We start from the raw sequence: 12,500 nt of genomic DNA on the forward strand, positions 1-12,500 counted from the left end.
ACCCATGCATATATATATATATATATATATATATATATATATATATATATATATATATATATATATATATATATATTATATAAGGTTTTCAGGCACAGACTCCGTCTTAGGCAATTTCCATTCAATGCCAAGGCACACGTGACATGTATCACTTTATGACAACACTTCACCAGTTCATTATATCTCTTCTTATCAAGAGTAGAACTTTGAAGGAAAAGACGGAAATCAATGATCTGTTGCCCCATATAATTGACTATGAAGCCGACGGCCGTTTCAGGGACTTACAGCTCTTATCACAGCCATAACCTACTACTTTTTATTATGGAAGAATTGTTCTCCAAAATATAGGGTAGTACTACAAGCAAAAAGTTGGGGATAAAGATAAATACCCGGAGAAAAACGAAAATTAACAAAAATAACTAAGATTATAAGAACACGCCGCCCATTCCCCACCCCCCCCCCGCCCGCACCATACCTCTACAAAGAAACAAGAGAGCGAAAGATTCATAGATCAGGATACTTCATCTTGCTCTGTGAAAATGTTTCACGTTCATTTCCGTTTCTTTCCACCTTTTCATCTCAATCTCCAGGTTTTTTTTTTTTTTTTTTTTTTCATTCGCTTATATTTTGGAGTGTAATTTCGCCATAAAAGATATATATAAATTTTAATTATATTATTATATATATATATATATATAATATATATATATATAGATATATATTATTATATATATATATATATATATATATTTATATATATATATCTTTTATGGCGAAATTACACTCCAAAATATAAAGCGAATGAAAAAAAAAAAAAAAACAAAAAAAAAAAAAAAAAAAAACCTGGAGATTGAGATGAAAAGGTGGAAAGAAACGGAAATGAACGTGAAAACATTTCACAGAGCAAGATATTATATATATATATATATTATATATATATATATATATATATATATATATATATATATATATATATATATATATATATACTATATATATTACTTGGGTTCGTGAAGTATTTCAGTAACGACGTAATGTTAGTTTCGAGTGTTCCAATGATCAAAATCATGGCGTCACATTTCTAAGATCTGAATGTAACATCACATCTAAATACTCCTTCACAGCACATTACATAGAGCCTATAAGCACAGACACCGCTCCATGGTTTACTGATAAAAAAAAAAACTAATAGTCAAAATGCTTGGAAAGAACAACGGAGCATCTGGTCCCTCATCCTGATGTAGATAGGGTAGGGTTGGCGAGGGGGAGGGGGGGGGTGTTGGTTGTGAGGCGAGGCGGTTAATCAAGCAAGATGGATGTTTAGAGCACGAACTGGTTTGATTTTAAGAGTGAAATTTTTTCATAAAGTATGTAAACTCTGTATGTCAGAGTCTGCACTATTACGAAGCCTTTAATACTCTCTCACTTTCTCTTGCTCTCTTTTCAGTCAGGAAATTGCTTAAACATGGAGTAAAATAGATCAAATTTGAATGTGCTATAACAAGCTATGTCAGTAGGGGTTCCGCTGTATTAGCACACGGAGTTCTTGGTATCCTCCCGGTTTCCGTTTTCACCTTTTCAGAAGAGAAAATTCAGTTGCTGATTATCTATCTACTCCTTGTCTTGACTTGTCTAGGAAACTTTGGTAGAAACTCCACATTCTGGCCGATTTTCTTTGAAAGCTCTCAAGAATTCACAGTGAAGAAGGGGTAAACGTTGTACATAATTATAATACTCTACAAACTGTGCACGACTATAATTTATAAGTGAAACTTAAAAACAATACATATACAAAATTATTGTCATGCAATATACATTGAGGCCTCTAAAAAATTAATGTACATTAAGTATTTCATCTTGTTATTTCAGGCCGACTTTCCAATTGCTGTAGAGTTCTAGTTGTCTCTGTCACAGTGCGGAAGAGTGCACTGCAAGTCCCTGGCAATTGGGAGAAAACTTCATTGTTATCACTCACAACAGTTCTTCCTTTCGGGTCACCTGAAGTGAGAAACAGAAATTCTTCAAGCAACGTGGGTCATTCACACTCTTCGAAATCACATTTTCTTAGTTAATCATTCAGTTCCTGCCTTGAATAATGATTATTATATTATGTATAGTATACTATCTTTTTGTTTATCATATCCTCAATTGCATTTGCAAGAATTGTTCATAACCTTTAAATTCAGTCTCTTTTGCTCCAATATGTCCGACAGTTCCAAACATACCACATCTGTTCAGTCCCACACTATTCCCCCTCATCGTCTTAAGAAGAGAGGTCATTGGCTTCTAGTCCCTGTACCTGATGTCATTTGTATTCTACAGCAGGAGTTTTCAACCACAGGTACTCGTACCCCTGGGGTATGCGTACGCAAAGGATCAGTTTCAGCCATTTCATTGACTCCCTTTGCAGCTGATGTAATAATAATGTATTTTATTTTTGCAGCTCAGTATACCATAACTTTCAAATTTTACTGCATAGCCAGAGGTGAATAATTATAAAAAAAATTGCCTTTATTTTTTTATGGAATTCTTAGCGTTTACAATATTATTGGTTATGTCAGGAGAGTTATGCACTTACTTCCCCTCTGTACAGTTTTTTTTATTTGTTTTTGTTTTCCATGTTACACAAAGTGAAGGGTGGCACATTACTGACATTACAAATACCGTTTCTTTTCCACGGTACACAAAGTGAAGGGTGGCACATTACTGACATTACAAATACCCGAAACGGTACGTGGGGAGGAAAAGGTTGAAACCCCCTGTTCTAGAGAAATCCAGAGAAGGAGTTCTAATAATATTAACTCAATAAATGAGATTCAGCACATCCGGAAGTTAGGTATGAACACACAAACGTTCTTTTTCTTGTCCGGCGATTTCTGCTCTGTTACCTGTGACTCTCAAGGTTAAAATATTCTTGGCGCGAATCTGAAGAGTGTGTGTGATCTTGAGTTACCGAACAATCGATATTTTGCAAATAACTGAAATATTGATGCAGTGAATTTATACAAGTTCATGGTAGGGGAAGTTGCGAGAGAGAATTAATGCGTTACTCTTTCGTATGAGAGTTCAGAGTGACTTAAGAATGTGAGAATGACAGTAAGTGTGATTGGGAACCACGAGAGGAGACTTGCAGTGTGGGGAAACCAGTTTCACACGACTGAAAGTAGCGCCCAAAATAACAGTAAAACCCAAGATAAATTAAAGTAGGCCCAAATGATCTTGGTTACTTTTTCTTATGTCATAAGATACGACGAGTAGGTATACAAAGTCATTCATTTTTCGGTACGCACAGCTTACAACAATCAACAGTGGCTTGAAAAGTCTGTAGTTCCACCAATTTATCAAAATTTGTCAGCGCTTCAGATAAGATACCGCGAAGAAGAATATTTATCCATTTTACGGCTACAATTTATAAAGATCACAACGCGAAGATCGCTCGGCTCAGGCGGTTTGCAGCAAGACCACCGACAGGTCTTGCGTGCAGCGGCTGCGTAAGAAATGGGCTGAAAGACCTCTGCACACCTCGCTGCAATACTCCAGACAACGGAGGAGATTCCAAATGCAAACTGAGGAAGATGATCAAGTAGGAAAGATGGCAGGAAAGACAGTCGGTTCGAATTTCGAAATAAATTTTCATTCAGTTTTCGGAAAGACCAGCGAAAGGAAACTATTAGCAACTCATTTCGGAACCAAGAGATTCGACAGAAGCAATTATTTCATGAAGAACGGTTCGTTGTTATCTATAAAAAAAAATGTAGCAGAATGGACGGATTTTTATACGAGAGTATATGAAGCGTGTCTAATTGAATGTACTCTTGCATGAATAACTAGTATCCCTGCATACGACGAAACAATTATTTCGATAAATAGTTGCACGTCGTTAACAATTTCCCTATTTTGATCTAGTATCTATTCCTTGTTTGGTACACTGAACCATGTCTCTAGACTGAGAAAACCGTCACTAATACGTCAAAGGAACTGGAAGAGACAGTTCTTTCATAAAGCGAGAATCTTCTGAAGACGACGAGACAGCAGCTGCCCTCTCTTCTTGGCTCGTCTCTCTCAGCAGATATGATGGACACATGAGTTATATAGAAACTGGTTTGACAGGAGGAGACTTGACCGAAGGTGACTAACGCTGTATCAGATCTCCCGCTTTTAGTGTTTTATTACAGAACTGAGGTTTCCTCTTCGTATGCTTCTCTGTTGTAGAGATGAACTAGGAAATCTTATATATCTATTAATACAGAAATATTAAATTTCCACTCCTGCCTTGTGATAAAGCTCTTCAAATATTATTCGACGTTTAAGCCAAATCCTATTTATAGATTTCAGTCAGGGAGAAAAATGTATTTTCACGTGTATTTTCTTTAGGCCTCATATATACCTTTCAATAAGAGTGTTCGTACAAAAAGGAACCTGGCACTCGAGGAAGAGGAGAACTGTGTCTGCACTGGAATAGCACTACTATTCTGTCACTCAGTCAAGGAGTGAGTGCAACTATTTCTCGTCGTACGACACAGCAGTGGTCTGAATCCTCCGGAAAATTAATCAGAGCAGATCCCGGAGGAAACTCAAATCAGAGGCGTCTCCATTGGCCCGTAGGCAAAAGGCCTCCCTTACTTCAAGCGGGAGATCGAATCACCATAGCCTAACATTTGGTCGGTTGTTCGCAAACAGACCAGAAAGTTTCTGCTTCAACAAATAAATCATAATTAAGAAGTTTAACCAGAATATACTACATTGCACATATCAGCTTCCACACAGAAGCAGAATGGAAGTTGAAAATTTCACAAATATATGACTCATTAATTACACATACTATGTCAAATCAGGCGCCGTGTGGCCAACAATTTACAATTCAGAAAAATATACATTTTCGTAAGATTATGGGCTAATTCAAGACAATAAATTCACTCTCACACTTTTAGAAGAACTGTTCCAGCTCTCATTTGTATCTTTTGATCTTTAACGATAAGAATGAATAATTATTTGAAACTTCGAGATTTACAAGCAGTAAAACGTTCCAAGGTCAACCAATTCTTCCTTAAAGTCTGCCACGAACTTACGGCAACAGCTCATCGAGTCTGTCGGCTTTCACCTGCTGCATCGCAGCCTCCGATGGGTCCCCAATCAAATCTACGTAGATTACTAACCCATTATTAGTTATGCTTCGAAGTGGCCAAAATGATTAATTTTGTCTCATTTCCATTTTTCTCAAACAGCAAGTTTTATACATTTCATACGACCTTCCCTTTTCAACTAGTATTTTACTCCTATTTTCGTTGGACGAGTGGTTTACGTGCTCGTCTACCGATTCGGTAGTCCAGAGTTCGAATGCCCGCGCTGCCAACGTGGAGTCAGAGAAATTTGTTTCTGGTGATTATAAATTAATTTTTCGACATAATGTGGTTCAGATCCCACAATAAGCTGTAGGTATCATTGCTAGGTAACCAACTGGTTCCTAGCCACGTAAAAATATCTGATCCTTCGGGCCAGTCCTAAGAGAGCTGTTCATCAGCTCAGTGGTCTGTTTAAACTAAGATATACTTAACCATAGAGGCAAGGCTCTCAGAAACATGGAAACAAAATTGCATCGTGTGAAACATTTACGCACAAAGTCAATGAGTTTCAAAACATTAGAACGAATGAAGGTGAAGTTGAACTTTGGAACATTCATGATGAAGAAACATCAAACATATATTTAAAAATAATAACAATAATCTCCTTCCTTGTTCTAGAACAGTTTAAAAAAGATCACGTGAATAGCTCGGGCTCCAAAAATAGTTACACTAGAAAGCGCAAGAAACATCAGCTGACGCCCCTGACACACAGGAATAGTTTTCACTACTGATAGTGAACGTCCATAAAAAGTGGCCTGCTTAGCAACCAGTCACTCTGTTTGCCAAAAACTTATAAAGATTTTCAACCACTCCTCCCTATCTTATCGATTCCTGTGAATCTCCTGCAAATTTATTCTTGGGAGCCAGGGAAACTATATGAGAAAAACTTGAACTCCAAAGAATAACAAGAACTGGCAGGCCCAGTTAAGAACCATTAATCCTTTGCATACCTAATAATAATTCGTGTCTGACTTTGAATGGTAATTTCTTTCATTCTTTCGGAATATCCACTTCTTTTGTTATATTCGTATTCTTTCAGAAATGATGAAACAGAATGGCATTTTTTTCTACGTGAGTTTACATTAGTTTTAAAATAAGTAGTCAGAGAAAGCGGATGAAACCGAGCTGAAATAAGTTCTTCTGAGAACTTCAACTTTCAAGTAGTTCATACCCATAATTTCTCAACCATCGAATAATGCTGGTCTTATCTGCCAAGTAGCTACTCAGTTCTCAGCTGATAACTCTTGTAGACGTTTAACTGACCTTCAAAGAGGTTATTCGCCTAACCCTCATCTACCCCATTTTGTCTGTTATCGACACAGATCAAGTAACCTGTGGTTTTATTTGTTGAGAGGCTTTGCACTTGATATATTGTTTAGCAAGCACTGTTGATTAGCATTGTTGATTGGCTAATTATTGCATGATGAGTTCAGTAGTGCATCTAACGACAGAGACTGAAAACCGAGTGTAGATTCTTGCCTGTCTCGCAACAAGGTTAATATTTGTCAGTTATTCATGTGCCTGCCATGGAAGACAGTAAGCTCATAGGCCCCGCTGACTGCACTACTGAGGAGAGACTCCCACTCCCTTCCAACGACTTCCATTTAAAACTTTTTTTTGAAATCCTACTTGTAGTACTCACGTTCACCGTGCATATTCTGTAGGCTCATTTATATACTATTTTGTTAATAATTAACCTTTGACTTTTTCCTTTTCTCTTCTGCCAAGTTTTGGAAGTCTTCTTCTGCTTCCTGATTTCCTGATTTGTGCAATCTTTCTCCCTTAACGATGGGGCTAATCCTTTTTAGGAGGTAAGGATATTTCAGTAGTTTGCTCCTAAATTTTGTACTAACATTCTTCAGTGGATGACCATGGATTTTTAGATTTTTGTAAAACGAAATACTGAGATGCCCATTTGTCTGTCCAGCCGCACTTTTTCTCTACGGCCTCAGATCTTAAAAATGACTGAGGCTAGAGGGCTGCAAATTGGTATGTTGATCACCCAACCTCCAATCATCAAACATATCAAATTGCAGCCCTCTAACCTCTGAAGATTTTATTTTATTTAAGGTTAAATTTAGCCAAGATCGTGCGTGTGGCACCTCTGTAGGTGTCAACAACACAGGCTACCGACTGGCCGTAGAGGGTTTCATACAGCAATACACGCTGTACAAAAAACGCGATTGCGCCGAAGAAATTTTGGGCGCGTTTTTTGGCTGGTTTTTATTAGTTACTGGAGATGAGATATTATTCTCTTCTCGTGTTGTAAACGAAATATTTTTATTCTGCTTTGGTGCACTAATTTGTGATCTTATCTCTCGCGTCAATAATTCTGGGAGGCTCTCCATCCGCCGCTCTCTTGCTCCACCAGGCGGACCTCTTCTTTGCCGGTTATAGTTTGCAATTTTCTCGAAGCACTTCTTCCTTAGCTCGTAAGTTTCTTGTAATACAGGAATCTTTGGCTTATTCTTCAGTGTCCCAAACTGTCACATTTTTCAGAAGCTGGAACTTCTTATCAAATTATCTGAATGCTTAGTATTCGACAGTCCGTTCTCCAATACCTTCATAGCGTATTGGCTCAAATGATCTCTATTTATCTGGGTCCTGTATACATGTGTATAATTGAAATGGCAAAGGCCTCCAGATCTCTTCAATTTCCTGTTTTGCGTCCGTCATCAGAACAGATTACTTTGAATTCAATCTCTTGAGCATAGCAAAGATTCTCTCCCAACTTCTTAGTTTACTTCTTTTCATCAGTTTTGTACCCATTTCTACTGCTACTCGGAGGTTCTTTGTATTCTCTTAGATTTTACTTTTATGAGGTCAAAGAATCCCTCTTCATATTTCTGTCCATAACCCCATTCCCGTAGGAGTCGAGATGAATGATTATCAGTTTGATAAGGCATGTTGCTTTATCTATGGTCAAGTATTAAAAATATCCAGCAGTAAACGAATAACAAACCGAATGTTCGAAGTTAAGTTCATCCACTTACTGTATCAATCATACTTTATCACAATAACACGAATTTCAAAGCGTCGGCAAACTCTCTTTAATGGAAGCTCGTTTTCTGAGTCATGGAAGCAGCATTGGTCCTCGTTCCTCAACGCGATGATTCATCCTTACAGAAATCTTAGAGTAAGGTCGTAAGCGGCAGTGAAAGTAATTGAGAAAGCAGGAGAGCTTTCCATTACAAGGAATAAAGAGGAAGTTGGCTTTGCCAAACCTCACTGGACATCAGCCATTCATTTTTTTTTTTTCACCTGTACTGGAGGACTGTACGTTGCTGACACCATTATTCCTCTGGCAAGTTCTGACAGTGACCGTTGTTCAGTCAAAAGACTCAGAATAGCCATATTATAAAAATAACTTCATTTCTAGCTTACTGCGGTCTCTCAAAAGGCATCGGCGCCGGTTACTGAAGGCCTGGATGTAACTAAAGCACCTGACTGACTCTCTTATCACCAATTCACACGAGAAAACCCCTGGAGTCTCACTTCGTTGTCTCTTTGTCAAATCTATTTCATTATTGCCTCTCCTACGTCTGCATATGAACTTGGAATGTTTTTTTATCACTTTTTTCCTTTAGAATAAAAACGGTAAACATTTTCCCATAAATCAGACATTATTGGGGGTTGGTGGATCATGCTGGAATTTTATCATGATTTATTTCGCACGTGGTATTCAAGTTCTAATATTGACAATCCCTATGGCCATATGATATCTTTTATTCGTCACAACAAATATAGAATATGCATAAGCATATTCTATATTTGGAATGGAATGTAGTCTATAAAGCCAGACAGAGCGGCACTTTCAATCATCCAATTGGTAGGTCAGTGAAAAGGTGCTGAAGCGGTTGAACAGCAAAATACAGAGATCCAAGAGATGACGGCAATGGCATTCAAGGATCTAAAACATGAAGGTGTTATACGAGAAGACTGGAAAAAGGACGAGGGATGGATGGTCAAATAAAAGATAAAAGCGAGTGCAGCTAAGGGCGGAAGGGACGATGCAAAAAGTGCCTAGCATCAGGTGCACCGATGATGCAACACAAGAACTGGGCGGTAGGTATTACTTTGTGATAGATTACTGACTGCACGCCGCTTATCGTCAAGTGGAGGTACTAGTGCTCCCTTCTCTTATCACAGGTTTTTTTTTTTTTCTTCTTTTTTAATGGAGACGAGGGTTTTTCTGCATCTGTATGATACTGAAATTCTGGTGTTCATCCTCCAAGGAATGGGGAGTCCCAATTAACAAATAATTGTGTTGTTTCTATTCTTAAATGGCCACAACTTAGCTAATTCTGCACAAAATATGCAAAGAACAATGCCTCATGAATTCGTAGCACTCTAGCAGTGTGAGAAATTGTTCTTGTGGAATGTTAAGTTAATTTTTAGGGCATAAAATCATTTCTCGGTCTCCTGCTGATTACTCGCTAAAGGTCTGCGTAACAGGAGATAATTAACTTGCTGGCTTAGAATTCTGTATTACTCCGATAAACTGATCAGTGTTTTCAATACCTGCTGGTTCCTTCTTTGTGTCACCGAATCACCTGTACAAAAATCATCAGTACAAAAGGCATTTTGTCTTTTCTTCCACCGTATTTACTTTATTAAAATATGGCAGATGTTTCGAAGAGACAAAAATTAATCTCTGATATGATGTATTAAGACTCCATTTCAGCTTCTAACAATCAACAATCTCACAATTTTTCAGGTCCCCTCCCCTGGCAAGGTCATCTAATCATCGGCCTTTCTTGGATACATTCTTAAAGTCTTGAATTAAACTGACATTATTCCCTAAAAATAACATTGACATTCGTCATTCACGTTGGCACATTCGATGGTAGTCGGCATGTGGCCTGAGTAGAGTGAGAGTTGCTTGGAATCTGCATCATCATGATAACGTCTGCTCTCCCGACAATTTGCTCACTTCACATGGTATGTGACCCCTGCTATTTGACAATGTCTGGAAAGAAGTTAGAAGCTTTTTCTAACCTGGAGACGAGAAACTAAATATAGAGAAAACAGATATATACTGACGGAAGGGGAGATGGATGGAATGATTTACTATTGTCAGCTAAAAACAGGGACTATTTTTAGAATATATATGTCATATGTATTTGATATCCTTTGCTAACTACCAGTCTGTACAAAATCGTCATGAGCAGTTTACTCGTCTTTCCCCCTCGTTTTGTCTCTCTAAAGAAGACCGAGCATTCGCCCTGAGTCTAATATTGTTAGTTCGAAACTGGGTAACTTACCATTTTACATACAACTTCACCCTTTTGTTTTCTCGTCTCCCGGTTTTATTTTTCCTCCTTCGGTAAAAGCCAGCGGCAAAAGTGAGGCCGGTATGCACTACATTCATTTTTCAAACGGCGAACACCGCCTTCATGACGTCAAGAACCTGTTCCTTGGCGGGAGAAACTATATAGAGGCTAGAGACGCTTCCTACATCGACTTATTCAAGAGTCAGTATCAGAGTCAGTGCATCGAAAGAGTGCGCCGCTGGTCCGTCCTTCAACAGTCGTCACTCTGTAACTGTTACAGCCACAATTTTGTTTACCTTTTATTGACACCCATAAATAACAGCACTATGAAGGACTCCGTAGTGATACTGCTTTGCTTTCTTTTGTAAGTACAGAGAGCACTTTCGTGAACAATATGTTGTGACGTAAAGTCTGTATGACTAAAGTAAAGGTTTACTAGTAAACATATCTTTGTGTAATATGTATATATATTTGTGTGTATATATATATATATATACACATATATATATATATATATTATATATATGTGTGTGTGTGTGTGTGTGTGTGTGTGTGTGTGTGTGTGTGTTTAAGACAATCGCCTTTGTGGCATTGACTTCTTTGATGCAAAGTTTTTCAAAATTTCCTTACTTCTGCTATCAATGATTCTTCAGAATTCTGGATAAGTATACATAATTCTGAAGAATCATTGAAAGCAGAATAAGGAATATGAAAACTCAGCATCAAAGAAGTCAATGCCACAAAGGCGATTACCTTAAAGAAAAAAAAAAGAAGAAACACACTCACACACACACACACAACACACACACACACACACACACACACACATACACACACACATATATATATAATATATATTTATATATATATATATATATAGATATATATATATATATATATATATATATATATATATATCCAATGTAGCACGAAGAAACACGTGCTTGAGAATATGTGAAAATGCTTTGGTGTGTTCAGTGCGTTGTCATTATAATCCTCTAATCGCTCCTCAAATGATGAAGTTATACGAAACAAATACCTACGCTATAGTATAAGATGTCGTTAATTTATTTCTCTATTGAGAAGATGCTTTTTGGCTGCAAAGATAAACGCGCCTGAAGTAAACTGTGGCGGATACAGGAAGAAAGTCGGAAGACATAAATATCCCGGAAGTGAGTAGGAAATCTTTGTCTGTGGACGTCTAACCTTGGCTATTCGGTGTTTTCTATCCGTCCGACCGACTCTTGGTGTATTTTTCTTTCCATCCTCATTAATCTTGCTCAATAAGCACTGACCGAAGTGTTACACTGCTTGCAGGACCTTGAAACTCAATTCTCCTAGAAGGGCTCCGTTTGGCTGGGTACTCTCCTTTTAATTAACATCATGACTAGAGCGTAGTTGTTTCTTGTGGGTTGTCCGCCTGAGATTCGACCCTTTCGACATACGAGTAGTATATTACTGTCTCTCTCTCTCTCTCTCTCTCTCTCCCTCTCTCTCTCTCTCTCCATGACTAAAGCGTCCTTATATTCTTCATTGAAATCTTGATACTATGCGAAGCGAGCTTGTTGTCGTCGTTTTCAGCTGTCATCACCTGAGCTCATCAACAGTATAGCTAATACTCGTTTTCCTGATATGAACTTTGGTCTGAACTTTTGCGCCGTTTTCCGTCCGTGGAGCCGGTTATAGTCGTCACTTCAGTCATGTGTGGATTTAACAAAAATAGAATAAATAAATAATAAATCTATAAATGAGTTCAGCAAACGTCGTTTTATTGCGAGAAGTATGGAAGTCAGGAATGATTATGGCTGCTGGACTCAGGCGAAATATTTATAGACTTCAGAGGTATGACTCGTCCATCAAGTGAGGTTGCCGACTCATGTACGTTGTCTGATAATATATATATAATATATATATATATTATATATATATATATATATATATATATATATATATATATATATATATTGCTACTTTCAAAATGCATATTTCCCCTCTTTGAAATGTCATGTAGATTGTGTAACATTTTTTCAGATTCCTAGATAGCTTAGAATAGGATGTTTTAAAATGTGTGTTCAGATTTCGCATTACATATTGTAAAAGAATA

The 12,500-nt window shown here is 37.5% G+C and overlaps 1 long non-coding RNA gene across 1 annotated transcript in view; it reads left to right on the forward strand.

The window, feature by feature from the left end:
* The first annotated feature begins 10,568 nt into the window (after window positions 1-10,568).
* LOC135216881 (uncharacterized) overlaps window positions 10,569-12,500 on the forward strand; it is a 5,409-nt gene continuing 3,477 nt past the window's right edge. Inside the window, exon 1 of the long non-coding RNA XR_010314950.1 lies at window positions 10,569-10,760. This is a non-coding gene — a long non-coding RNA (uncharacterized LOC135216881). The remainder of the gene's footprint in view (window positions 10,761-12,500) is intronic.

Source organism: Macrobrachium nipponense, chromosome 6 (assembly GCF_015104395.2).
Source record: "Macrobrachium nipponense isolate FS-2020 chromosome 6, ASM1510439v2, whole genome shotgun sequence".
Taxonomy (NCBI): Eukaryota; Metazoa; Arthropoda; class Malacostraca; order Decapoda; family Palaemonidae; genus Macrobrachium; species Macrobrachium nipponense.